Source organism: Cololabis saira, chromosome 7 (genome assembly GCF_033807715.1).
Source record: "Cololabis saira isolate AMF1-May2022 chromosome 7, fColSai1.1, whole genome shotgun sequence".
In the NCBI taxonomy this organism is placed as follows: domain Eukaryota; kingdom Metazoa; phylum Chordata; class Actinopteri; order Beloniformes; family Belonidae; genus Cololabis; species Cololabis saira.
In genome coordinates, this window is record NC_084593.1 from 42,377,856 (window position 1) to 42,403,772 (window position 25,917).

Sequence of the window (25,917 nt, forward strand, 5' to 3'; positions counted from 1 at the left end):
CTGTGCAGACCTTGGTGACAAGCTAATGAGGACCTTTAATTAGAATCAGGTGTGTTGGTGCAGGGAAACATCTAAAACATGCAGGACAGTGGTACTCGAGGACCAGGATTGAGAAGCACTGTTTTAGATGCTGTCCTAAATAACTGCTCTTTTTACTTCTTCAATGACATTTTCTGTGTGTATAAAATCCACCCTCAATCAGAGTTTCCTCTGATCAAGCTGCAGCATTTAGAAGCTTCTTTGGCAGGCAGACAGCAACTGCTAGTCTATTTTCTTAATGACCATTGTTTACTTGACTCAATCATGTAGGTATCATCGTACGAAACAAGAAGTCTCCCCGTCGGGGAATCGAACCCCGGTCTTCTGCGTGACAGGCAGAGATACTGTCCACTATACTAACGAGGACAGCTTTATGCCAAAACAACTTCCTGATTGCAGCAACTTAATAACTGTGTACCAATGTCATTGGAAAATCAGTGTCCATCTCTTTTTAATCTTTTATATCGGTCCGCGATTCTCGGCTCTCCGCGGTCTCAGCGCGACGGGAATGCAGGTGAAGCCCCGCGAGTCTCGGCTCGGTTTGCTCTGGTCCAGCTGGTCAGGGGTTCCCCGCACCTCCGGGGACCCCCTCTCGGAACCTCTGCTGCTGGGGTCTGGTGGTGGAGCTAGTGTACGTTAATGGAGAATGACTGGCTTTTGGTCAGTTGTGGAACTGCAACAAAATTAATTTCTGCATGAGACCCAATGCGAGAAAGAGATGGTCGGCCTTCCTGTCCTGTGTGGTTTTCCAAGTCCAAATAATGTTATTGCAAAGTCATACATGTTTCCGCCCAGTTTCGAACGGGGGACCTTTCGCGTGTGAGGCAAACGTGATAACCACTACACTACGGAAACAGACTTGCTTTGAAAATGGCGGGCATAAAAATAAAATCCTGTAAAAAACTCTGCTACAATTCTTGACAGTAAGATGGATACTGCAGGTTTTCTCCTGGCTGCTCTCAAAGACTCATGCTGATGTTAACCATTACACCATGGAACCCACTTCTGCTGTTATTGTGGTCTGACATTGTGGTGGTGGCACCTGACAGAGTGCTGTCCATGAGTGCTGTCCATGGTACCGAGAGCGTCTGGGTGTTTAGGGTACCAGGGCCCCGGTCCTCCAGCTCTGCGGGCTGGCTCTTTCACTCCGGTGGCTGGTGGGGGGGGGGCTTAACAGCGGGTCCCCGGGTTCGCACGGTGAGCCGGGTCTTTGGGTGGCTCCGGGTCTGGACGGTGAGTCAAAGGTGAGTTGCTGAGCAGCGGGGCGGTGAGACGGGTTGGTGAGTGGCTTTCTGCGGGCTGGCTCTTTCACTCCGGTGGCCGGTCGGGGGGAGCTTAACAGCGGGACCCCGGGTTCGCACGGTGAGCCGGGTCTCTGGGTGGCTCCGGGTCTGGACGGTGAGTCAAAGGTGAGTTGCTGAGCAGCGGGGCGGTGAGCCGGGTTGGTGAGTGGCTTTCTGCGGGCTGGCTCTTTCACTCCGGTGGCCGGTCGGGGGGGAGCTTAACAGCGGGTCCCCGGGTTCGCACAGTGAGACGGGTCTTTGGGTGGCTCCGGGTCTGGACGGTGAGTCAAAGGTGAGTTTCTGAGCAGCGGGGCGGTGAGACGGGTTGGTGAGTGGCTTTCAGGGCCGTGCTGTCAGTCTGTGTCTGGGACGAGGCGACGGCGGGCATAAAAAGCGATTCTCCCAGAGATGCTCTAGATGCTGTCCTAAATAACTGCTCTTTTTATTTGTTCAATGACATTTTCTGTGTGTATAAAATCCACCCTCAATAAGAGTTTCCTCTGATCAAGCTGCAGCATTTAGAAGCTTCTTTGGCAGGCAGACAGCAACTGCTAGTCTATTTTCTTAATGACCATTGTTTACTTGACTCAATCATGTAGGTATCATCGTACGAAACAAGAAGTCTCCCCGTTGGGGAATCGAACCCCGGTCTTCTGCGTGACAGGCAGAGATACTGTCCACTATACTAACGAGGACAACTTTGTGCCAAAAGAACATCCTGATTGCAGGAACTTAATAACTGTGTACCAATGTCATTGGAAAGTCAGTGTCCATCTCTTTTTAATCTGTTATATCGGTCCTCGATTCTCGGCTCTCCACGGTCTCAGCGCGACGGGAATGCAGGTGAAGCCCCGCGAGTCTCGGCTCGGTTTGCCGCGAGGCTCTGGTCCAGCTGGTCCGGGGTTCCCCGCACCTCCGGGGACCCCCTCTCGGAACCTCTGCTGCTGGGGTCTGGTGGTGGAGCTAGTGTACGTTAATGGAGAATGACTGGCTTTTGGTCAGTTGTGGAACTGCAACAAAATTAATTTCTGCATGAGACCCAATGCGAGAAAGAGATGGTCGGCCTTCCTGTCCTGTGCACCAAGAAGAGGACTGGAGTGGTTTTCCAAGTCCAAATAATGTTATTGCAAAGTCATACATGTTTCCGCCCAGTTTCGAACGGGGGACCTTTCGCGTGTGAGGCGAACGTGATAACCACTACACTACGGAAACAGACATGCCTTGAAAATGGCGGGCATAAAAATAAAATCCTGTAAATAACTCTGCTACAATTCTTGACAGTAAGATGGATACTGCAGGTTTTCTCCTGGCTGCTCTCAAAGACTCATGCTGATGTTAACCATTACACCATGGAACCCACTTCTGCTGTTATTGTGGTCTGACATTGTGGTGGTGGCACCTGACAGAGTGCTGTCCTTGAGTGCTGTCCATGGTACCGAGAGCGTCTGGGTGTTTAGGGTACCAGGGCCCTGGTCCTCCAGCTCCGCGGGCTGGCTCTTTCACTCCGGTGGCTGGTGGGGGGGGGGCTTAACAGCGGGTCCCCGAGTTCGCACGGTGAGCCGGGTCTTTGGGTGGCTCCGGATCTGGATGGTGAGTCAAAGGTGAGTTGCTGAGCAGCGGGGCGGTGAGACGGGTTGGTGAGTGGCTTTCTGCGGGCTGGCTCTTTCACTCCGGTGGCCGGTCGGGGGGAGCTTAACAGCGGGACCCCGGGTTCGCACGGTGAGCCGGGTCTCTGGGTGGCTCCGGGTCTGGAGGGTGAGTCAAAGGGGGGTGAAGGGTTGGTGAGTGGCTTTCAGGGCCGTGCTGTCAGTCTGTGTGTGGGACGAGGCGACGGCGGGCATAAAAAGCGATTCTCCCAGAGATGCTCTAGATGCTGTCCTAAATAACTGCTCTTTTTACTTCTTCAATGACATTTTCTGTGTGTATAAAATCCACCCTCAATCAGAGTTTCCTCTGATCAAGCTGCAGCATTTAGAAGCTTCTTTGGCAGGCAGACAGCAACTGCTAGTCTATTTTCTTAATGACCATTGTTTACTTGACTCAATCATGTAGGTATCATCGTACAAAAACAAGAAGTCTCCCCGTCGGGGAATCGAACCCCGGTCTTCTGCGTGACAGGCAGAGATACTGTCCACTATACTAACGAGGACAGCTTTGTGCCAAAAGAACTTCCTGATTGCAGGAACTTAATAACTGTGTACCAATGTCATTGGAGAGTCAGTGTCCATCTCTTTTTAATCTTTTATATCGGTCCGCGATTCTCGGCTCTCCGCGGTCTCAGCGCGACGGGAATGCAGGTGAAGCCCCGCGAGTCTCGGCTCGGTTTGCCGCGAGGCTCTGGTCCAGCTGGTCCGGGGTTCCCCGCACCTCCGGGGACCCCCTCTCGGAACCTCTGCTGCTGGGGTCTGGTGGTGGAGCTAGTGTACGTTAATGGAGAATGACTGGCTTTTGGTCAGTTGTGGAACTGCAACAAAATTAATTTCTGCATGAGACCCAATGCGAGAAAGAGATGGTCGGCCTTCCTGTCCTGTGCACCAAGAAGAGGACTGGAGTGGTTTTCCAAGTCCAAATAATGTTATTGCAAAGTCATACATGTTTCCGCCCAGTTTCGAACAGGAGACCTTTCGCGGGCTGGCTCTTTCACTCCGGTGGCTGGTGGGGGGGGGGGCTTAACAGCGGGTCCCCGGGTTCGCACGGTGAGCCGGGTCTCTGGGTGGCTCCGGGTCTGGAGGGTGAGTCAAAGGTGAGTTGCTGAGCAGGGGGGCGGTGAGCCGGGTTGGTGAGTGGCTTTCTGCGGGCTGGCTCTTTCACTCCGGTGGCTGGTCGGGGGGGAGCTTAACAGCGGGTCCCCGGGTTCGCACGGTGAGACGGGTCTTTGGGTGGCTCCGGGTCTGGACGGTGAGTCAAAGGTGAGTTTCTGAGCAGCGGGGCGGTGAGACGGGTTGGTGAGTGGCTTTCAGGGCCGTGCTGTCAGTCTGTGTCTGGGACGAGGCGACGGCGGGCATAAAAAGCGATTCTCCCAGAGATGCTCTAGATGCTGTCCTAAATAACTGCTCTTTTTATTTGTTCAATGACATTTTCTGTGTGTATAAAATCCACCCTCAATAAGAGTTTCCTCTGATCAAGCTGCAGCATTTAGAAGCTTCTTTGGCAGGCAGACAGCAACTGCTAGTCTATTTTCTTAATGACCATTGTTTACTTGACTCAATCATGTAGGTATCATCGTACGAAACAAGAAGTCTCCCCGTTGGGGAATCGAACCCCGGTCTTCTGCGTGACAGGCAGAGATACTGTCCACTATACTAACGAGGACAACTTTGTGCCAAAAGAACATCCTGATTGCAGGAACTTAATAACTGTGTACCAATGTCATTGGAAAGTCAGTGTCCATCTCTTTTTAATCTGTTATATCGGTCCTCGATTCTCGGCTCTCCACGGTCTCAGCGCGACGGGAATGCAGGTGAAGCCCCGCGAGTCTCGGCTCGGTTTGCCGCGAGGCTCTGGTCCAGCTGGTCCGGGGTTCCCCGCACCTCCGGGGACCCCCTCTCGGAACCTCTGCTGCTGGGGTCTGGTGGTGGAGCTAGTGTACGTTAATGGAGAATGACTGGCTTTTGGTCAGTTGTGGAACTGCAACAAAATTAATTTCTGCATGAGACCCAATGCGAGAAAGAGATGGTCGGCCTTCCTGTCCTGTGCACCAAGAAGAGGACTGGAGTGGTTTTCCAAGTCCAAATAATGTTATTGCAAAGTCATACATGTTTCCGCCCAGTTTCGAACGGGGGACCTTTCGCGTGTGAGGCGAACGTGATAACCACTACACTACGGAAACAGACATGCCTTGAAAATGGCGGGCATAAAAATAAAATCCTGTAAATAACTCTGCTACAATTCTTGACAGTAAGATGGATACTGCAGGTTTTCTCCTGGCTGCTCTCAAAGACTCATGCTGATGTTAACCATTACACCATGGAACCCACTTCTGCTGTTATTGTGGTCTGACATTGTGGTGGTGGCACCTGACAGAGTGCTGTCCTTGAGTGCTGTCCATGGTACCGAGAGCGTCTGGGTGTTTAGGGTACCAGGGCCCTGGTCCTCCAGCTCCGCGGGCTGGCTCTTTCACTCCGGTGGCTGGTGGGGGGGGGGCTTAACAGCGGGTCCCCGAGTTCGCACGGTGAGCCGGGTCTTTGGGTGGCTCCGGATCTGGATGGTGAGTCAAAGGTGAGTTGCTGAGCAGCGGGGCGGTGAGACGGGTTGGTGAGTGGCTTTCTGCGGGCTGGCTCTTTCACTCCGGTGGCCGGTCGGGGGGAGCTTAACAGCGGGACCCCGGGTTCGCACGGTGAGCCGGGTCTCTGGGTGGCTCCGGGTCTGGAGGGTGAGTCAAAGGGGGGTGAAGGGTTGGTGAGTGGCTTTCAGGGCCGTGCTGTCAGTCTGTGTGTGGGACGAGGCGACGGCGGGCATAAAAAGCGATTCTCCCAGAGATGCTCTAGATGCTGTCCTAAATAACTGCTCTTTTTACTTCTTCAATGACATTTTCTGTGTGTATAAAATCCACCCTCAATCAGAGTTTCCTCTGATCAAGCTGCAGCATTTAGAAGCTTCTTTGGCAGGCAGACAGCAACTGCTAGTCTATTTTCTTAATGACCATTGTTTACTTGACTCAATCATGTAGGTATCATCGTACAAAAACAAGAAGTCTCCCCGTCGGGGAATCGAACCCCGGTCTTCTGCGTGACAGGCAGAGATACTGTCCACTATACTAACGAGGACAGCTTTGTGCCAAAAGAACTTCCTGATTGCAGGAACTTAATAACTGTGTACCAATGTCATTGGAGAGTCAGTGTCCATCTCTTTTTAATCTTTTATATCGGTCCGCGATTCTCGGCTCTCCGCGGTCTCAGCGCGACGGGAATGCAGGTGAAGCCCCGCGAGTCTCGGCTCGGTTTGCCGCGAGGCTCTGGTCCAGCTGGTCCGGGGTTCCCCGCACCTCCGGGGACCCCCTCTCGGAACCTCTGCTGCTGGGGTCTGGTGGTGGAGCTAGTGTACGTTAATGGAGAATGACTGGCTTTTGGTCAGTTGTGGAACTGCAACAAAATTAATTTCTGCATGAGACCCAATGCGAGAAAGAGATGGTCGGCCTTCCTGTCCTGTGCACCAAGAAGAGGACTGGAGTGGTTTTCCAAGTCCAAATAATGTTATTGCAAAGTCATACATGTTTCCGCCCAGTTTCGAACAGGAGACCTTTCGCGGGCTGGCTCTTTCACTCCGGTGGCTGGTGGGGGGGGGGGGCTTAACAGCGGGTCCCCGGGTTCGCACGGTGAGCCGGGTCTCTGGGTGGCTCCGGGTCTGGAGGGTGAGTCAAAGGTGAGTTGCTGAGCAGGGGGGCGGTGAGCCGGGTTGGTGAGTGGCTTTCTGCGGGCTGGCTCTTTCACTCCGGTGGCTGGTCGGGGGGGAGCTTAACAGCGGGTCCCCGGGTTCGCACGGTGAGCCGGGTCTTTGGGTGACTCCGGGTCTGAATGGTGAGTCAAAGGTGAGTTGCTGAGCATCGGGGCGGTGAGACGGGTTGGTGAGTGGCTTTCAGGGCCGTGCTGTCAGTCTGTGTCTGGGACGAGGCGACGGCGGGCATAAAAAGCGATTTTCCCAGAGATGCTCTAGATGCTGTCCTAAATAACTGCTCTTTTTACTTCTTCAATGACATTTTCTGTGTGTATAAAATCCACCCTCAATCAGAGTTTCCTCTGATCAAGCTGCAGCATTTAGAAGCTTCTTTGGCAGGCAGACAGCAACTGCTAGTCTATTTTCTTAATGACCATTGTTTACTTGCCATAGAGACATAGAGATTGTGGACTCTTATAAGTACCTGGGTGTTCACCTCAACAATAAACTGGACTGGACTGTTAACACTCAGGCTCTCTACAAAAAGGGCCAAAGCCGACTCCACCTGCTGCGCAGACTGAGGTCCTTCGGAGTGAGGGACGGCCTCCTGAGGACCTTTTATGACTCTGTGGTGGCGTCGGCCATCTTCTATGGTGTGGTTTGCTGGAGCAGCAGCATCACTGCAGCAGAGAGGAAGAGACTGGACAGGGTGGTGAGGAAAGCCGGCTCTGTCCTGGGCTGCAGTCTGGACCGGGTGGAGGTGGTGGGGGAGAGGAGGATGGTGGCTAAACTGTCCTCCATCATGGACAATGTCTCCCACCCCCTTCATGAGACTGTCAGAGCCCTGGAGAGCTCCATCAGTGACCGGCTTCGTCACCCACGATGCACCACCGAGAGGCATCGCAGGTCCTTCCTCCCTGCTGCCATCAGACTATATAACCACGCCTCTCAGTAGCCAACAGACAATAATATGTGCAATAACTTGAGATGTGCAATATCTGCCAATCTACCTCACACTCCACCTGCTTTTCTGCACTGTTAACTGTATATACATAAAAGTGATTTTTATACATATCCTGTTTATACATATTTTATACGTATCTTTTGTATTTTTTATTGTCTTTTACCCCTCCCCTATATGTGTGTACTGCAACAAATAAGTTTCCCCACTGAGGGAGAAAATAAAGGATATTCTATCTATCTATCTATTCTACTTGACTCAATCATGTAGGTATCATCGTACGAAACAAGAAGCCTCCCCGTCGGGGAATCGAACCCCGGTCTTCAGCGTGACAGGCAGAGATACTGTCCACTATACTAACGAGGACAGCTTTGTGCCAAAAGAACTTCCTGATTGCAGGAACCTAATAACTGTGTACCAATGTCATTGGAAAGTCAGTGTCCATCTCTTTTTAATCTTTTATATCGGTCCTCGATTGTCGGCTCTTCGCGACGGGAATGCAGGTGAAGCCCCGCGAGTCTCGGCTCGGTTTGCCACGAGGCTCTGGTCCAGCTGGTCCGGGGTTCCCCGCACCTCCGGGGACCCCCTCTCGGAACCTCTGCTGCTGGGGTCTGGTGGTGGAGCTACTGTACGTTAATGGAGAATGACTGGCTTTTGGTCAGTTGTGGAACTGCAACAAAATTAATTTCTGCATGAGACCCAATGCGAGAAAGAGATGGTCGGCCTTCCTGTCCTGTGCACCAAGAAGAGGACTGGAGTGGTTTTCCAAGTCCAAATAATGTTATTGCAAAGTCATACATGTTTCCGCCCAGTTTCGAACAGGGGACCTTTCGCGTGTGAGGCGAACGTGATAACCACTACACTACGGAAACAGACATGCTTTGAAAATGGCGGGCATAAAAATAAAATCCTGTAAAAAACTCTGCTACAATTCTTAACAGTAAGATGGATACTGCAGGTTTTCTCCTGGCTGCTCTCAAAGACTCATGCTGATGTTAACCATTACACCATGGAACCCACTTCTGCTGTTATTGTGGTCTGACATTGTGGTGGTGGCACCTGACAGAGTGCTGTCCATGAGTGCTGTCCATGGTACCGAGAGCGTCTGGGTGTTTAGGGTACCAGGGCCCTGGTCCTCCAGCTCCGCGGGCTGGCTCTTTCACTCCGGTGGCTGGTGGGGGGGGGGGCTTAACAGCGGGTCCCCGGGTTCGCATGGTGAGCCGGGTCTTTGGGTGGCTCCGGGTCTGGATGGTGAGTCAAAGGTGAGTTGCTGAGCAACGGGGCGGTCAGACGGGTTGGTGAGTGGCTTTCTGCGGGCTGGCTCTTTCACTCCGGTGGCCGGTCGGGGGGAGCTTAACAGCGGGACCCCGGGTTCGCACGGTGAGCCGGGTCTCTGGGTGGCTCCGGGTCTGGAAGGTGAGTCAAAGGTGAGTTGCTGAGCAGCGGGGCGGTGAGCCGGGTTGGTGAGTGGCTTTCTGCGGGCTGGCTCTTTCACTCCGGTGGCTGGTCGGGGGTGAGCTTAACAGCGGGTCCCCGGGTTCACACGGTGAGCCGGGTCTTTGGATGGCTCCGGGTCTGGACGGTGAGTCAAAGGTGAGTTTCTGAGCAGCGGGGCGGTGAGACGGGTTGGTGAGTGGCTTTCAGGGCCGTGCTGTCAGTCTGTGTCTGGGACGAGGCGACGGCGGGCATAAAAAGCGATTCTCCCAGAGATGCTCTAGATGCTGTCCTAAATAACTGCTCTTTTTACTTCTTCAATGACATTTTCTGTGTGTATAAAATCCACCCTCAATCAGAGTTTCCTCTGATCAAGCTGCAGCATTTAGAAGCTTCTTTGGCAGGCAGAGGGCAACTGCTAGTCTATTTTGTTAATGACCATTGTTTACTTGACTCAATCATGTAGGTATCATTGTACGAAACAAGAAGTCTCCCCGTCGGGGAATCGAACCCCGGTCTTCTGCGTGACAGGCAGAGATACTGTCCACTATACTAACAAGGACAGCTTTTTGCCAAAATAACTTCCTGATTGCAGGAACTTAATAACTGTGTACCAATGTCATTGGAAAGTCAGTGTCCATCTCTTTTTAATCTTTTATATCGGTCCTCGATTCTCGGCTCTCCGCGGTCTCAGCGCGACGGGAATGCAGGTGAAGCCCCGCGAGTCTCGGCTCGGTTTGCCGCGAGGCTCTGGTCCAGCTGGTCCGGGGTTCCCCGCACCTCCGGGGACCCCCTCTCGGAACCTCTGCTGCTGGGGTCTGGTGGTGGAGCTAGTGTACGTTAATGGAGAATGACTGGCTTTTGGTCAGTTGTGGAACTGCAACAAAATTAATTTCTGCATGAGACCCAATGCGAGAAAGAGATGGTCGGCCTTCCTGTCCTGTGCACCAAGAAGAGGACTGGAGTGGTTTTCCAAGTCCAAATAATGTTATTGCAAAGTCATACATGTTTCCGCCCAGTTTCGAACAGGGGACCTTTCGCGTGTGAGGCGAACGTGATAACCACTACACTACGGAAACAGACATGCTTTGAAAATGGCGGGCATAAAAATGAAATCCTGTAAAAAACTCTGCTACAATTCTTGACAGTAAGATGGATACTGCAGGTTTTCTCCTGGCTGCTCTCAAAGACTCATGCTCATGTTAACCATTACACCATGGAACCCACTTCTGCTGTTAATGTGGTCTGACATTGTGGTGGTGGCACCTGACAGAGTGCTGTCCATGAGTGCTGTCCATGGTACCGAGAGCGTCTGGGTGTTTAGGGTACCAGGGCCCTGGTCCTCCAGCTCCGCGGGCTGGCTCTTTCACTCCGGTGGCTGGTGGGGGGGGGGGCTTAACAGCGGGTCCCCGGGTTCGCACGGTGAGCCGGGTCTTTGGGTGGCTCCGGGTCTGGATGGTGAGTCAAAGGTGAGTTGCTGAGCAGCGGGGCGGTCAGACGGGTTGGTGAGTGGCTTTCTGCGGGCTGGCTCTTTCACTCCGGTGGCTGGTCGGGGGGGAGCTTAACAGCGGGTCCCCGGGTTTGCACGGTGAGCCGGGTCTTTGGATGTCTCCGGGTCTGGGCGGTGAGTCAAAGGTGAGTTTCTGAGCAGCGGGGCGGTGAGACGGGTTGGTGAGTGGCTTTCAGGGCCGTGCTGTCAGTCTTTGTCTGGGACGAGGCGACGGCGGGCATAAAAAGCGATTCTCCCAGAGATGCTCTAGATGCTGTCCTAAATAACTGCTCTTTTTACTTCTTCAATGACATTTTCTGTGTGTATAAAATCCACCCTCAATCAGAGTTTCCTCTGATCAAGCTGCAGCATTTAGAAGCTTCTTTGGCAGGCAGACAGCAACTCCTAGTCAATTTTCTTAATGACCATTGTTTACTTGACTCAATCATGTAGGTATCATCGTACGAAACAAGAAGTCTCCCCGTCGGGGAATCGAACCCCGGTCTTCTGCGTGACAGGCAGAGATACTGTCCACTATACTAACGAGGACAGCTTTGTGCCAAACGAACTTCCTGATTGCAGGAACTTAATAACTGTGTACCAATGTCATTGGAAAGTCAGTGTCCATCTCTTTTTAATCTTTTATATCGGTCCTCGATTCTCGGCTCTCCGTGGTCTCAGCGTGACGGGAATGCAGGTGAAGCCCCGCAAGTCTCGGCTCGGTTTGCCGCGAGGCTCTGGTCCAGCTGGTCCGGGGTTCCCCGCACCTCCAGGGACCCCCTCTCGGAACCTCTGCTGCTGGGGTCTGGTGGTGGAGCTAGTGTACGTTAATGGAGAATGACTGGCTTTTGGTCAGTTGTGGAACTGCAACAAAATTAATTTCTGCATGAGACCCAATGCGAGAAAGAGATGGTTGGCCTTCCTGTCCTGTGCACCAAGAAGAGGACTGGAGTGGTTTTCCAAGTCCAAATAATGTTATTGCAAAGTCATACATGTTTCCGCCCAGTTTCGAACAGGGGACCTTTCGCGTGTGAGGCGAACGTGATAACCACTACACTACGGAAACAGACATGCTTTGAAAATGGCGGGCATAAAAATAAAATCCTGTAAAAAACTCTGCTACAATTCTTGACAGTAAGATGGATACTGCAGGTTTTCTCCTGGCTGCTCTCAAAGACTCATGCTCATGTTAACCATTACACCATGGAACCCACTTCTGCTGTTATTGTGGTCTGACATTGTGGTGGTGGCACCTGACAGAGTGCTGTCCATGAGTGCTGTCCATGGTACCGAGAGCATCTGGGTGTTTAGGGTACCAGGGCCCTGGTCCTCCAGCTCCGCGGGCTGGCTCTTTCACTCCGGTGGCTGGTGGGGGGGGGGGGCTTAACAGCGGGTCCCCGGGTTCGCACGGCGAGCCGGGTCTTTGGGTGGCTCCGGGTCTGGATGGTGAGTCAAAGGTGAGTTGCTGAGCAGCGGGGCGGTGAGACGGGTTGGTGAGTGGCTTTCTGCGGGCTGGCTCTTTCACTCCGGTGGCCGGTCGGGGGGAGCTTAACAGCGGGACCCCGGGTTCGCACGGCTAGCCGGGTCTCTGGGTGGCTCCGGGTCTGGAGGGTGAGTCAAAGGTGAGTTGCTGAGCAGCGGGGCGGTGAGCCGGGTTGGTGAGTGGCTTTCTGCGGGCTGGCTCTTTCACTCCGGTGGCTGGTCGGGGGGGAGCTTAACAGCGGGTCCCCGGGTTCGCGCGGTGAGCCGGGTCTTTGGATGTCTCCGGGTCTGGGCGGTGAGTCAAAGGTGAGTTTCTGAGCAGCGGGGCGGTGAGACGGGTTGGTGAGTGGCTTTCAGGGCCGTGCTGTCAGTCTGTGTCTGGGACGAGGCGACGGCGGGCATAAAAAGCGATTCTCCCAGAGATGCTCTAGATGCTGTCCTAAATAACTGCTCTTTTTACTTCTTCAATGACATTTTCTGTGTGTATAAAATCCACCCTCAATCAGAGTTTCCTCTGATCAAGCTGCAGCATTTAGAAGCTTCTTTGGCAGGCAGACAGCAACTGCTAGTCTATATTCTTAATGACCATTGTTCACTTGACTCAATCATGTAGGTATCATCGTACGAAACAAGAAGTCTCCCCGTCGGGGAATCGAACCCCGGTCTTCTGCGTGACAGGCAGAGATACTGTCCACTATACTAACGAGGACAGCTTTGTGCCAAAAGAACTTCCTGATTGCAGGAACTTAATAACTGTGTACCAATGTCATTGGAAAGTCAGTGTCCATCTCTTTTTAATCTTTTATATCGGTCCTCGATTCTCGGCTCTCCGCGGTGTCAGCGCGACGGGAATGCAGGTGAAGCCCCGCGAGTCTCGGCTCGGTTTGCCGCGAGGCTCTGGTCCAGCTGGTCCGGGGTTCCCCGCACCTCCGGGGACCCCCTCTCGGAACCTCTGCTGCTGGGGTCTGGTGGAGGAGCTAGTGTACGTTAATGGAGAATGACTGGCTTTTGGTCAGTTGTGGAACTGCAACAAAATTAATTTCTGCATGAGACCCAATGCGAGAAAGAGATGGTCGGCCTTCCTGTCCTGTGCACCAAGAAGAGGACTGGAGTGGTTTTCCAAGTCCAAATAATGTTATTGCAAAGTCATACATGTTTCCGCCCAGTTTCGAACAGGGGACCTTTCGCGTGTGAGGCGAACGTGATAACCACTACACTACGGAAACAGACATGCTTTGAAAATGGCGGGCATAAAAATAAAATCCTGTAAAAAATTCTGCTACAATTCTTGACAGTAAGATGGATACTGCAGGATTTCTCCTGGCTGCTCTCAAAGACTCATGCTGATGTTAACCATTACACCATGGAACCCACTTCTGCTGTTATTGTGGTCTGACATTGTGGTGGTGGCACCTGACAGAGTGCTGTCCATGAGTGCTGTCCATGGTACCGAGAGCGTCTGGGTGTTTAGGGTACCAGGGCCCCGGTCCTCCAGCTCCGCGGGCTGGCTCTTTCACTCCGGTGGCTGGTGGGGGGGGGGCTTAACATCGGGTCCCCAGGTTCGCACGGTGAGCCGGGTCTCTGGGTGGCTCCGGGTCTGGAGGGTGAGTCAAAGGTGAGTTGCTGAGCAGCGGGGCGGTGAGCCGGGTTGGTGAGTGGCTTTCTGCGGGCTGGCTCTTTCACTCCGGTGGCTGGTCGGGGGGGAGCTTAACAGCGGGTCCCCGGGTTCGCGCGGTGAGCCGGGTCTTTGGATGTCTCCGGGTCTGGGCGGTGAGTCAAAGGTGAGTTTCTGAGCAGCGGGGCGGTGAGACGGGTTGGTGAGTGGCTTTCAGGGCCGTGCTGTCAGTCTGTGTCTGGGACGAGGCGACGGCGGGCATAAAAAGCGATTCTCCCAGAGATGCTCTAGATGCTGTCCTAAATAACTGCTCTTTTTACTTCTTCAATGACATTTTCTGTGTGTATAAAATCCACCCTCAATCAGAGTTTCCTCTGATCAAGCTGCAGCATTTAGAAGCTTCTTTGGCAGGCAGACAGCAACTGCTAGTCTATTTTCTTAATGACCATTGTTCACTTGACTCAATCATGTAGGTATCATCGTACGAAACAAGAAGTCTCCCCGTCGGGGAATCGAACCCCGGTCTTCTGCGTGACAGGCAGAGATACTGTCCACTATACTAACGAGGACAGCTTTGTGCCAAAAGAACTTCCTGATTGCAGGAACTTAATAACTGTGTACCAATGTCATTGGAAAGTCAGTGTCCATCTCTTTTTAATCTTTTATATCGGTCCTCGATTCTCGGCTCTCCGCGGTCTCAGCGCGACGGGAATGCAGGTGAAGCCCCGCGAGTCTCGGCTCGGTTTGCCGCGAGGCTCTGGTCCAGCTGGTCCGGGGTTCCCCGCACCTCCGGGGACCCCCTCTCGGAACCTCTGCTGCTGGGGTCTGGTGGAGGAGCTAGTGTACGTTAATGGAGAATGACTGGCTTTTGGTCAGTTGTGGAACTGCAACAAAATTAATTTCTGCATGAGACCCAATGCGAGAAAGAGATGGTCGGCCTTCCTGTCCTGTGCACCAAGAAGAGGACTGGAGTGGTTTTCCAAGTCCAAATAATGTTATTGCAAAGTCATACATGTTTCCACCCAGTTTCGAACAGGGGACCTTTCGCGTGTGAGGCGAACGTGATAACCACTACACTACGGAAACAGACATGCTTTGAAAATGGCGGGCATAAAAATAAAATCCTGTAAAAAATTCTGCTACAATTCTTGACAGTAAGATGGATACTGCAGGATTTCTCCTGGCTGCTCTCAAAGACTCATGCTGATGTTAACCATTACACCATGGAACCCACTTCTGCTGTTATTGTGGTCTGACATTGTGGTGGTGGCACCTGACAGAGTGCTGTCCATGAGTGCTGTCCATGGTACCGAGAGCGTCTGGGTGTTTAGGGTACCAGGGCCCCGGTCCTCCAGCTCCGCGGGCTGGCTCTTTCACTCCGGTGGCTGGTGGGGGGGGGGCTTAACATCGGGTCCCCAGGTTCGCACGGTGAGCCGGGTCTCTGGGTGGCTCCGGGTCTGGAGGGTGAGTCAAAGGTGAGTTGCTGAGCAGCGGGGCGGTGAGCCGGGTTGGTGAGTGGCTTTCTGCGGGCTGGCTCTTTCACTCCGGTGGCTGGTCGGGGGGGAGCTTAACAGCGGGTCCCCGGGTTCGCGCGGTGAGCCGGGTCTTTGGATGTCTCCGGGTCTGGGCGGTGAGTCAAAGGTGAGTTTCTGAGCAGCGGGGCGGTGAGACGGGTTGGTGAGTGGCTTTCAGGGCCGTGCTGTCAGTCTGTGTCTGGGACGAGGCGACGGCGGGCATAAAAAGCGATTCTCCCAGAGATGCTCTAGATGCTGTCCTAAATAACTGCTCTTTTTACTTCTTCAATGACATTTTCTGTGTGTATAAAATCCACCCTCAATCAGAGTTTCCTCTGATCAAGCTGCAGCATTTAGAAGCTTCTTTGGCAGGCAGACAGCAACTGATAGTCTATTTTCTTAATGACCATTGTTCACTTGACTCAATCATGTAGGTATCATCGTACGAAACAAGAAGTCTCCCCGTCGGGGAATCGAACCCCGGTCTTCTGCGTGACAGGCAGAGATACTGTCCACTATACTAACGAGGACAGCTTTGTGCCAAAAGAACTTCCTGATTGCAGGAACTTAATAACTGTGTACCAATGTCATTGGAAAGTCAGTGTCCATCTCTTTTTAATCTTTTATATCGGTCCTCGATTCTCGGCTCTCCGCGGTCTCAGCGCGACGGGAATGCAGGTGAAGCCCCGCGAGTCTCGGCTCGGTTTGCCGCGAGGCTCTGGTCCAGCTGGTCCGGGGTTCCCCGCACCTCCGGGGACCCCCTCTCGGAACCTCTGCTGCTGGGGTCTGGTGGAGGAGCTAGTGTACGTTAATGGAGAATGACTGGCTTTTGGTCAGTTGTGGAACTGCAACAAAATTAATTTCTGCATGAGACCCAATGCGAGAAAGAGATGGTCGGCCTTCCTGTCCTGTGCACCAAGAAGAGGACTGGAGTGGTTTTCCAAGTCCAAATAATGTTATTGCAAAGTCATACATGTTTCCGCCCAGTTTCGAACAGGGGACCTTCGCGTGTGAGGCGAACGTGATAACCACTACACTACGGAAACAGACATGCTTTGAAAATGGCGGGCATAAAAATAAAATCCTGTAAAAAATTCTGCTACAATTCTTGACAGTAAGATGGATACTGCAGGATTTCTCCTGGCTGCTCTCAAAGACTCATGCTGATGTTAACCATTACACCATGGAACCCACTTCTGCTGTTATTGTGGTCTGACATTGTGGTGGTGGCACCTGACAGAGTGCTGTCCATGAGTGCTGTCCATGGTACCGAGAGCGTCTGGGTGTTTAGGGTACCAGGGCCCCGGTCCTCCAGCTCCGCGGGCTGGCTCTTTCACTCCGGTGGCTGGTGAGGGGGGGGCTTAACAGCGGGTCCCCGGGTTCGCACGGTGAGCCGGGTCTTTGGATGGCTCCGGGTCTGGACGGTGAGTCAAAGGTGAGTTTCTGAGCAGCGGGGCGGTGAGACGGGTTGGTGAGTGGCTTTCAGGGCCGTGCTGTCAGTCTGTGTCTGGGACGAGGCGACGGCGGGCATAAAAAGCGATTCTCCCAGAGATGCTCTAGATGCTGTCCTAAATAACTGCTCTTTTTACTTCTTCAATGACATTTTCTGTGTGTATAAAATCCACCCTCAATCAGAGTTTCCTCTGATCAAGCTGCAGCATTTAGAAGCTTCTTTGGCAGGCAGACAGCAACTGCTAGTCTATTTTCTTAATGACCATTGTTTACTTGACTCAATCATGTAGGTATCATCGTACGAAACAAGAAGTCTCCCCGTCGGGGAATCGAACCCCGGTCTTCTGCGTGACAGGCAGAGATACTGTCCACTATACTAACGAGGACAGCTTTGTGCCAAAAGAACTTCCTGATTGCAGGAACTTAATAACTGTGTACCAATGTCATTGGAAAGTCAGTGTCCATCTCTTTTTAATCTTTTATATCGGTCCTCGATTCTCGGCTCTCCGCGGTCTCAGCGCGACGGGAATGCAGGTGAAGCCCCGCGAGTCTCGGCTCGGTTTGCCGCGAGGCTCTGGTCCAGCTGGTCCGGGGTTCCCCGCACCTCCGGGGACCCCCTCTCGGAACCTCTGCTGCTGGGGTCTGGTGGTGGAGCTAGTGTACGTTAATGGAGAATGACTGGCTTTTGGTCAGTTGTGGAACTGCAACAAAATTAATTTCTGCATGAGACCCAATGCGAGAAAGAGATGGTCGGCCTTCCTGTCCTGTGCACCAAGAAGAAGACTGGAGTGGTTTTCCAAGTCCAAATAATGTTATTGCAAAGTCATACATGTTTCCGCCCAGTTTCAAACAGGGGACCTTTCTCGTGTGAGGCGAACGTGATAACCACTACACTACGGAAACAGACATGCTTTGAAAATGGCGGGCATAAAAATAAAATCCTGTAAAAAATTCTGCTACAATTCTTGACAGTAAGATGGATACTGCAGGATTTCTCCTGGCTGCTCTCAAAGACTCATGCTGATGTTAACCATTACACCATGGAACCCACTTCTGCTGTTATTGTGGTCTGACATTGTGGTGGTGGCACCTGACAGAGTGCTGTCCATGAGTGCTGTCCATGGTACCGAGAGCGTCTGGGTGTTTAGGGTACCAGGGCCCCGGTCCTCCAGCTCCGCGGGCTGGCTCTTTCACTCCGGTGGCTGGTGGGGGGGGGGCTTAACATCGGGTCCCCAGGTTCGCACGGTGAGCCGGGTCTTTGGGTGGCTCCGGGTCTGGATGGTGAGTCAAAGGTGAGTTGCTGAGCAGCGGGGCGGTGAGACGGGTTGGTGAGTGGCTTTCTGCGGGCTGGCTCTTTCACTCCGGTGGCCGGTCGGGGGGAGCTTAACAGCGGGACCCCGGGTTCGCACGGTGAGCCGTGTCTCTGGGTGGCTCCGGGTCTGGAGGGTGAGTCAAAGGGGGGTGACGGGTTGGTGAGTGGCTTTCAGGGCCGTGCTGTCAGTCTGTGTCTGGGACGAGGCGACGGCGGGCATAAAAAGCGATTCTCCCAGAGATGCTCTAGATGCTGTCCTAAATAACTGCTCTTTTTACTTCTTCAATGACATTTTCTGTGTGTATAAAATCCACCCTCAATCAGAGTTTCCTCTGATCAAGCTGCAGCATTTAGAAGCTTCTTTGGCAGGCAGACAGCAACTGCTAGTCTATTTTCTTAATGACTATTGTTTACTTGACTCAATCATGTAGGTATCATCGTACGAAACAAGAAGTCTCCCCGTCGGGGAATCGAACCCCGGTCTTCTGCATGACAGGCAGAGATACTGTCCACTATACTAACGAGGACAGCTTTGTGCCAAAATAACTTCCTGATTCCAGGAACTTAATAACTGTGTACCAATGTCATTGGAAAGTCAGTGTCCATCTCTTTTTAATCTTTTATATCGGTCCTCGATTCTCTGCTCTCCGCGGTCTCAGCGCGACGGGAATGCAGGTGAAGCCCCGCGAGTCTCGGCTCGGTTTGCCGCGAGGCTCTGGTCCAGCTGGTCCGGGGTTCCCCGCACCTCCGGGGACCCCCTCTCGGAACCTCTGCTGCTGGGGTCTGGTGGTGGAGCTAGTGTACGTTAATGGAGAATGACTGGCTTTTGGTCAGTTGTGGAACTGCAACAAAATTAATTTCTGCATGAGACCCAATGCGAGAAAGAGATGGTCGGCCTTCCTGTCCTGTGCACCAAGAAGAGGACTGGAGTGGTTTTCCAAGTCCAAATAATGTTATTGCAAAGTCATACATGTTTCCGCCCAGTTTCGAACAGGGGACCTTTCGCGTGTGAGGCGAACGTGATAACCACTACACTTCTGAAACAGACATGCTTGGAAAATGGCGGGCATAAAAATAAAATCCTGTAAAAAACTCTGCTACAATTCTTGACAGTAAGATGGATACTGCAGGTTTTCTCCTGGCTGCTCTCAAAGACTCATGCTGATGTTAACCATTACACCATGGAACCCACTTCTGCTGTTATTGTGGTCTGACATTGTGGTGGTGGCACCTGACAGAGTGCTGTCCATGAGTGCTGTCCATGAGTGCTGTCCAAGGTACCGAGAGCGTCTGGGTGTTTAGGGTACCAGGGCCCCGGTCCTCCAGCTCCGCGGGCTGGCTCTTTCACTCCGGTGGCTGGTGAGGGGGGGCTTAACAGCGGGTCCCCGGGTTCGCACGGTGAGCCGGGTCTTTGGATGGCTCCGGGTCTGGACGGTGAGTCAAAGGTGAGTTTCTGAGCAGCGGGGCGGTGAGACGGGTTGGTGAGTGGCTTTCAGGGCCGTGCTGTCAGTCTGTGTCTGGGACGAGGCGACGGCGGGCATAAAAAGCGATTCTCCCAGAGATGCTCTAGATGCTGTCCTAAATAACTGCTCTTTTTACTTCTTCAATGACACTTTCTGTGTGTATAAAATCCACCCTCAATCAGAGTTTCCTCTGATCAAGCTGCAGCATCTAGAAGCTTCTTTGGCAGGCAGACAGCAACTGCTAGTCTATTTTCTTAATGAACATTGTTTACTTGACTCAATCATGTAGGTATCATCATACGAAACAAGAAGTCTCCCCGTCGGGGAATCGAACCCCGGTCTTCTGCGTGACAGGCAGAGATACTGTCCACTATACTAACGAGGACAGCTTTTTGCCAAAATTACTTCCTGATTGCAGGAACTTAATAACTGTGTACCAATGTCATTGGAAAGTCAGTGTCCATCTCTTTTTAATCTTTTATATCGGTCCGCGATTCTCGGCTCTCCGCGGTCTCAGCGCGACGGGAATGCAGGTGAAGCCCCGCGAGTCTCGGCTCGGTTTGCCGCGAGGTTCTGGTCCAGCTGGTCCGGGGTTCCCCGCACCTCCGGGGACCCCCTCTCGGAACCTCTGCTGCTGGGGTCTGGTGGTGGAGCTAGTGTACGTTAATGGAGAATGACTGGCTTTTGGTCAGTTGTGGAACTGCAACAAAATTAATTTCTGCATGAGACCCAATGCGAGAAAGAGATGGTCGGCCTTCCTGTCCTGTACACCAAGAAGAGGACTGGAGTGGTTTTCCAAGTCCAAATAATGTTATTGCAAAGTCATACATGTCTCCGCCCAGTTTCGAACACGGGACCTTTCGCGTGTGAGGCGAATGTGATAACCACTACACTACGGAAACAGACATGCTTCGAAAATGGCGGGCATAAAAATAAAATCCAGCTCCGCGGGCTGGCTCTGTCACTCCGGTGGCTGGTGGGGGGGGGAGCTTAACAGCGGGTCCCCGGGTTCGCACGGTGAGCCGGGTCTTTGGGTGGCTCCGGGTCAGGACGGTGAGTCAAAGTTGAGTTGCTGAGCAGCGGGGCGGTGAGACAGGTTGGTGAGTGGCTTTCTGCGGGCTGGCTCTTTCACTCCGGTGGCCGGTCGGGGGGGAGCTTAACAGCGGGACCCCGGGTTCGCACGGTGAGCCGGGTCTCTGGGTGGCTCCGGGTCTGGACGGTGAGTCAAAGGTGAGTTGCTGAGCAGCGGGGCGGTGAGCCGGGTTGGTGAGTGGCTTTCTGCGGGCTGGCTCTTTCACTCCGGTGGCTGGTCGGGGGGGAGCTTAACAGCGGGTCCCCGGGTTCGCACGGTGAGCCGGGTCTTTGTGTGGCTCCGGGTCTGGACGGTGAGTCAAAGATGAGTTTCTGAGCAGCGGGGTGGTGAGACGGGTTGGTGAGTGGCTTTCAGGGCCATGCTGTCAGTCTGTGTCTGGGACGAGGCGACGCCGGGCATAAAAAGCGATTCTCCCAGAGATGCTCTAGATGCTGTCCTAAATAACTGCTCTTTTTACTTCTTCAATGACATTTTCTGTGTGTATAAAATCCACCCTCAATCAGAGTTTCCTCTGATCAAGCTGCAGCATTTAGAAGCTTCTTTGGCAGGGAGACAGCAACTGCTAGTCTATTTTCTTAATGACCATTGTTTACTTGACTCAATCATGTAGGTATCATCGTACGAAACAAGAAGTCTCCCCATCGGGGAATCGAACCCCGGTCTTCTGCGTGACAGGCAGAGATACTGTCCACTATACTAACGAGGACAGCTTTTTGCCAAAATAACTTCCTGATTGCAGGAACTTAATAACTGTGTACCAATGTCATTGGAAAGTCAGTGTCCATCTCTTTTTAATCTTTTATATTGGTCCGCGATTCTCGGCTCTCCGCGGTCTCAGCGCGACGGGAATGCAGGTGAAGCCCCGCGAGTCTCGGCTCGGTTTGCCGCGAGGCTCTGGTCCAGCTGGTCCGGGGTTCCCCGCACCTCCGGGGACCCCCTCTCGGAACCTCTGCTGCTGGGGTCTGGTGGTGGAGCTAGTGTACTTTAATGGAGAATGACTGGCTTTTGGTCAGTTGTGGAACTGCAACAAAAGTAATTTCTGCATGAGACCCAATGCGAGAAAGAGATGGTCGGCCTTCCTGTCCTGTGCACCAAGAAGAGGACTGGAGTGGTTTTCCAAGTCCAAATAATGTTATTGCAAAATCATACATGTTTCCGCCCAGTTTCGAACGGGGGACCTTTCGCGTGTGAGGCGAACGTGATATCCACTACACTACGGAAACAGACATGCTTTGAAAATGGCGGGCATAAAAATAAAATCCTGTAAAAAACTCTGCTACAATTCTTGACAGTAAGATGGATACTGCAGGTTTTCTCCTGGCTGCTCTCAAAGACTCATGCTGATGTTAACCATTACACCATGGAACCCACTTCTGCTGTTATTGTGGTCTGACATTGTGGTGGTGGCACCTGACAGAGTGCTGTCCATGAGTGCTGTCCATGGTACCGAGAGCGTCTGGGTGTTTAGGGTACCAGGGCCCTGGTCCTCCAGCTCCGCGGGCTGGCTCTTTCACTCCGGTGGCTGGTGGGGGGGGGGCTTAACAGCGGGTCCCCGGGTTCGCACGGTGAGCCGGGTCTCTGGGTGGCTCCGGGTCTGGACGGTGAGTCAAAGGTGAGTTGCTGAGCAGCGGGGCGGTGAGACGGGTTGGTGAGTGGCTTTCTGCGGGCTGGCTCTTTCACTCCGGTGGCCGGTCGGGGGGAGCTTAACAGCGGGACCCCGGGTTCGCACGGTGAGCCGGGTCTCTGGGTGGCTCCGGGTCTGGAGTTTCTGAGCAGCGGGGCGGTGAGCCGGGTTGGTGAGTGGCTTTCAGGGCCGTGCTGTCAGTCTGTGTCTGGGACGAGGCGACGGCGGGCATAAAAAGCGATTCTCCCAGAGATGCTCTAGATGCTGTCCTAAATAAATGCTCTTTTTACTTCTTCAATGACATTTTCTGTGTGTATAAGATCCACCCTCAATCAGAGTTTCCTCTGATCAAGGTGCAGCATTTAGAAGCTTCTTTGGCAGGCAGACAGCAACTGCTAGTCTTTTTTCTTAATGACCATTGTTTACTTGACTCAATCATGTAGATATCATCGTACGAAACAAGAAGTCTCCCCGTCCGGGAATCTAACCCCGGTCTTCTGCGTGACAGGCAGAGATACTGTCCACTATACTAACGAGGACAGCTTTTTGCCAAAAGAACTTCCTGATTGCAGGAACTTAATAACTGTGTACTAATGTCATTGGAAAGTCAGTGTCCATCTCTTTTTAATCTTTTATATCGGTCCGCGATTCTCGGCTCTCCGCGGTCTCAGCGCGACGGGAATGCAGGTGAAGCCCTGCGAGTCTCGGCTCGGTTTGCCGCGAGGCTCTGGTCCAGCTGGTCCGGGGTTCCCCGCACCTCCGGGGACCCCCTCTCGGAACCTCTGCTGCTGGGGTCTGGTGGTGGAGCTAGTGTACGTTAATGGAGAATGACTGGCTTTTGGTCAGTTGTGGAACTGCAACAAAATTAATTTCTGCATGAGACCCAATGCGAGAAAGAGATGGTCGGCTTTCCTGTGCTGTGCAGAGCAGCGGGGCGGTGAGCCGGGTTGGTGAGTGGCGTTCTGCGGGCTGGCTCTTTCACTCCGGTGGCTGGTCGGGGGGGAGCTAAACAGCGGGTCCCCGGGTTCGCACGGTGAGCCGGGTCTTTGGATGGCTCTGGGTCTGGAGGGTGAGTCAAAGGTGAGTTGCTGATTAGCGGGGCGGTGAGCCGGGTTGGTGAGTGGCTTTCTGCGGGCTGGCTCTTTCACTCCGGTGGCTGGTCGGGGGGGAGCTTAACAGCGGGTCCCCGGGTTCGCACGGTGAGCCGGGTCTTTGGATGGCTCCGGGTCTGGACGGTGAGTCAAAGGTGAGTTTCTGAGCAGCGGGGCGGTGAGACGGGTTGGTGAGTGGCTTTCAGGGCCGTGCTGTCAGTCTGTGTCCGGGACGAGGCGACGGCGGGCATAAAAAGCGATTCTCCCAGAGATGCTCTAGATGCTGTCCTAAATAACTGCTCTTTTTACTTCTTCAATGACATTTTCTGTGTGTATAAATCCACCCTCAATCAGAGTTTCCTCTGATCAAGTTGCAGAATTTAGAAGCTTCTTTGGCAGGCAGACAGCAACTGCTAGTCTATTTTTTTAATGACCATTGTTTACTTGACTCAATCATGTAGGTATCATCGTACGAAACAAGAAGTCTCCCCGTCGGGGAATCGAACCCCGGTCTTCTGCGTGACAGGCAGAGATACTGTCCACTATACTAACAAGGACAGCTTTGTGCCAAAATCACTTCCTGATTGCAGGAATCAAAAAACACAGGACAAGATGTTAAATTGCCCCTTGTGCCAATAGGTGGTGAGCACTCATTAAAGATATGCCATGTTGTTGGGAGTGGTATGTAGTCAACAGGTCAGGGTTCTCCGAGTTGTTTGGGAGGTGAGTCTTGGCCAGGGTAGAATTTCAGGACAGCCGGGCAAGAGACACATCTTCAGTAGTGTATGCCCTTGCATCATTGGGTGTTTCGGCCTTCCAACACTTTACACCCTCCACAAGGGTGGCCCGCCGCAGGATGATCAGTCCTCAGCTTGTGTCCCATGCTCAGCCGCCACCGAAATCCATCCTGTTAATCTGATGTTGGGGCCCAGCACGAGTCCTTCCACTTGAGCCAAATCCACTGGCTGCTTCTTTCAGCCGCCTCTGAGACTGCTCTGATGGTCCTCCGAAGAACCTGGCCGTGGCTTCCGAGTTCCTTCAACAGTCTGATGGTAGACGATGCCACAAATCCTCTGCATCCCACTTCAACTGGATAGACTTTGGTGTTCCAGCCACGCTGCCTCGCATCTGCTGCTAGCTCTGAGTAGCGCAGCATCTTACGCTCATAGGCCTCCTCAACAGAGTTCTCCCACGGGACTGTGAGCTCTATGATGTACGCAGTCTTCAGTGAAGGGGACCAGAGCACCAGGTCTGGTCTGAGGTTGGTGGCGGCAATCTCAGGTGGGAAGATTAGTTTTTTGCCGATGTCTGCCAGCATCTTCCAGTCGCGGGCCACGTGTAGGTGTCCTGCTTCTGGCTTGGTGGAAGGATGTTTGGGTGTTTTCTGTCCCTCTCGGACAAACCTTGTTGTTTTCGGGGGATTGGTTGCTCTTGGTGGCAAGGCGTTGGTCACACTCCGCATGCTCTCCAGGGCTGATGCCAGGCTTTTGAGGACCTGATTGTGCCGCCAGGTGTATCTCCCTTGCGTGAGGCTAGTCTTGCAGCCTGTCATGATGTGTCTGAGGGTGGCTGGAGTTGGGCAGAGGGCGCAGGTTGGATCCTCGCCGTACCATTGATGGAGGTTCTTTGGTGATGGGAGCACGTCATAGGTTGCTCTGATGATAAAGCTGATCTTATTTGCTTCCATTTCCCAGAGGTCCCTCCAGCTGATCTTTCTCCTCTCCACACCTTCCCACTGCATCCATTGCCCCTGTTTAGCAAGAGAGACAGCCTTCGCACTCCTCAAGACCTCCTCCTGTCGACGCACCTCCTCGACCACTAGTGCCCTCTGCTCTGATGTTGTAGCCTTTTTCCAGGTTGGTCCTCTTGTGGTCAGGCCTAAGCCTCCTCTCCCCTGCTGGACTACCCACAATGTCTTTGTGCCTCAGGGCTGATGTAACTTGCTGCACTGCATCGGATGGTGTCCACTTCCGTCCAGTTGCTAGGGGCGGTGCAGCAGTACTGATGGTCTTGTCTCTGGAGTCCTTCAGTGTCATCTGGAGTCTCACTTTAGAACACTTGTATTCCTCAGTTAGACTAGTGAGAGGTAGCTCCAGGATCCCTTTGCCATAGAGGCCGATGTTACTGAGACATCGTGGGACGCCAAGCCACTTTTTTGCATATGAAGTGATGGTTCGCTCCATCTTCTCCACAGTTGTTATTGGGACTTCATACATGGTGAGTGGCCACATTGTTCGGGGGAGGAGTCCAAACTGTAGGCACCAGAGCTTCAGTTTCCCGGGCAAAAGAGTCTTGTTGATGTTCTCCAGGCCATTAGCGATCTCTTGCCTTAGTTGTTGCACCTGCTCTTTGTCCTTGAGGCTTGCGTTGTACCACCTGCCCAGGCTTTTGACAGGCTGCTCAGACACTGTTGGTATTGGGTCTTCATCAATGTAGAACCTTGTGTCTCTAAGCACCCCCTTGACTATGGAGATGCTTCGAGATTTGGTTGGTTTTATTTTCATTCGGGCCCACTTGATGTTCTCCTGAAGCTTTCCAAGTAGACGCTTGGTGCATGCTGCAGTAGTGGTCAGTGTTGTCATGTCATCCATGTAAGCCCTGATAGGTGGAAGACGGAGCCCAGCCCTGGTTCGTTCACCGCCTACCACCCACTTTGAGGCCCTCATGATGACTTCCATGGCCATTGTGAAAA

General features: G+C 52.9%; 19 non-coding genes across 19 annotated transcripts; all 19 read right to left on the minus strand.

The window, feature by feature from the left end:
* Nucleotides 1-333: 333 nt before the first annotated feature.
* trnad-guc (transfer RNA aspartic acid (anticodon GUC)) lies at nucleotides 334-405 on the minus strand. The gene has a single exon. It is a non-coding gene; the product is annotated as a tRNA-Asp (tRNA).
* A 416-nt stretch (nucleotides 406-821) lies between these two features.
* Nucleotides 822-894, minus strand: trnav-cac (transfer RNA valine (anticodon CAC)). Its single transcript has one exon. It is a non-coding gene; the product is annotated as a tRNA-Val (tRNA).
* Nucleotides 895-2,461: 1,567 nt separating this feature from the next.
* trnav-cac (transfer RNA valine (anticodon CAC)) lies at nucleotides 2,462-2,534 on the minus strand. The gene has a single exon. It is a non-coding gene; the product is annotated as a tRNA-Val (tRNA).
* An 865-nt stretch (nucleotides 2,535-3,399) lies between these two features.
* Nucleotides 3,400-3,471, minus strand: trnad-guc (transfer RNA aspartic acid (anticodon GUC)). Its single transcript has one exon. It is a non-coding gene; the product is annotated as a tRNA-Asp (tRNA).
* A 1,607-nt stretch (nucleotides 3,472-5,078) lies between these two features.
* trnav-cac (transfer RNA valine (anticodon CAC)) lies at nucleotides 5,079-5,151 on the minus strand. Its single transcript has one exon. It is a non-coding gene; the product is annotated as a tRNA-Val (tRNA).
* Nucleotides 5,152-6,016: 865 nt separating this feature from the next.
* trnad-guc (transfer RNA aspartic acid (anticodon GUC)) lies at nucleotides 6,017-6,088 on the minus strand. The gene has a single exon. It is a non-coding gene; the product is annotated as a tRNA-Asp (tRNA).
* A 2,367-nt stretch (nucleotides 6,089-8,455) lies between these two features.
* On the minus strand, nucleotides 8,456-8,528 carry trnav-cac (transfer RNA valine (anticodon CAC)). The gene has a single exon. It is a non-coding gene; the product is annotated as a tRNA-Val (tRNA).
* Nucleotides 8,529-10,096: 1,568 nt separating this feature from the next.
* On the minus strand, nucleotides 10,097-10,169 carry trnav-cac (transfer RNA valine (anticodon CAC)). Its single transcript has one exon. It is a non-coding gene; the product is annotated as a tRNA-Val (tRNA).
* Nucleotides 10,170-11,056: 887 nt separating this feature from the next.
* trnad-guc (transfer RNA aspartic acid (anticodon GUC)) lies at nucleotides 11,057-11,128 on the minus strand. The gene has a single exon. It is a non-coding gene; the product is annotated as a tRNA-Asp (tRNA).
* A 444-nt stretch (nucleotides 11,129-11,572) lies between these two features.
* Nucleotides 11,573-11,645, minus strand: trnav-cac (transfer RNA valine (anticodon CAC)). Its single transcript has one exon. It is a non-coding gene; the product is annotated as a tRNA-Val (tRNA).
* Nucleotides 11,646-12,698: 1,053 nt separating this feature from the next.
* On the minus strand, nucleotides 12,699-12,770 carry trnad-guc (transfer RNA aspartic acid (anticodon GUC)). Its single transcript has one exon. It is a non-coding gene; the product is annotated as a tRNA-Asp (tRNA).
* A 444-nt stretch (nucleotides 12,771-13,214) lies between these two features.
* On the minus strand, nucleotides 13,215-13,287 carry trnav-cac (transfer RNA valine (anticodon CAC)). The gene has a single exon. It is a non-coding gene; the product is annotated as a tRNA-Val (tRNA).
* Nucleotides 13,288-14,173: 886 nt separating this feature from the next.
* On the minus strand, nucleotides 14,174-14,245 carry trnad-guc (transfer RNA aspartic acid (anticodon GUC)). The gene has a single exon. It is a non-coding gene; the product is annotated as a tRNA-Asp (tRNA).
* A 444-nt stretch (nucleotides 14,246-14,689) lies between these two features.
* On the minus strand, nucleotides 14,690-14,762 carry trnav-cac (transfer RNA valine (anticodon CAC)). The gene has a single exon. It is a non-coding gene; the product is annotated as a tRNA-Val (tRNA).
* An 886-nt stretch (nucleotides 14,763-15,648) lies between these two features.
* Nucleotides 15,649-15,720, minus strand: trnad-guc (transfer RNA aspartic acid (anticodon GUC)). Its single transcript has one exon. It is a non-coding gene; the product is annotated as a tRNA-Asp (tRNA).
* A 444-nt stretch (nucleotides 15,721-16,164) lies between these two features.
* On the minus strand, nucleotides 16,165-16,236 carry trnav-cac (transfer RNA valine (anticodon CAC)). Its single transcript has one exon. It is a non-coding gene; the product is annotated as a tRNA-Val (tRNA).
* A 720-nt stretch (nucleotides 16,237-16,956) lies between these two features.
* Nucleotides 16,957-17,028, minus strand: trnad-guc (transfer RNA aspartic acid (anticodon GUC)). The gene has a single exon. It is a non-coding gene; the product is annotated as a tRNA-Asp (tRNA).
* Nucleotides 17,029-19,730: 2,702 nt separating this feature from the next.
* On the minus strand, nucleotides 19,731-19,802 carry trnad-guc (transfer RNA aspartic acid (anticodon GUC)). Its single transcript has one exon. It is a non-coding gene; the product is annotated as a tRNA-Asp (tRNA).
* A 1,858-nt stretch (nucleotides 19,803-21,660) lies between these two features.
* trnav-cac (transfer RNA valine (anticodon CAC)) lies at nucleotides 21,661-21,733 on the minus strand. Its single transcript has one exon. It is a non-coding gene; the product is annotated as a tRNA-Val (tRNA).
* Between the last annotated feature and the right edge of the window lie 4,184 nt (nucleotides 21,734-25,917).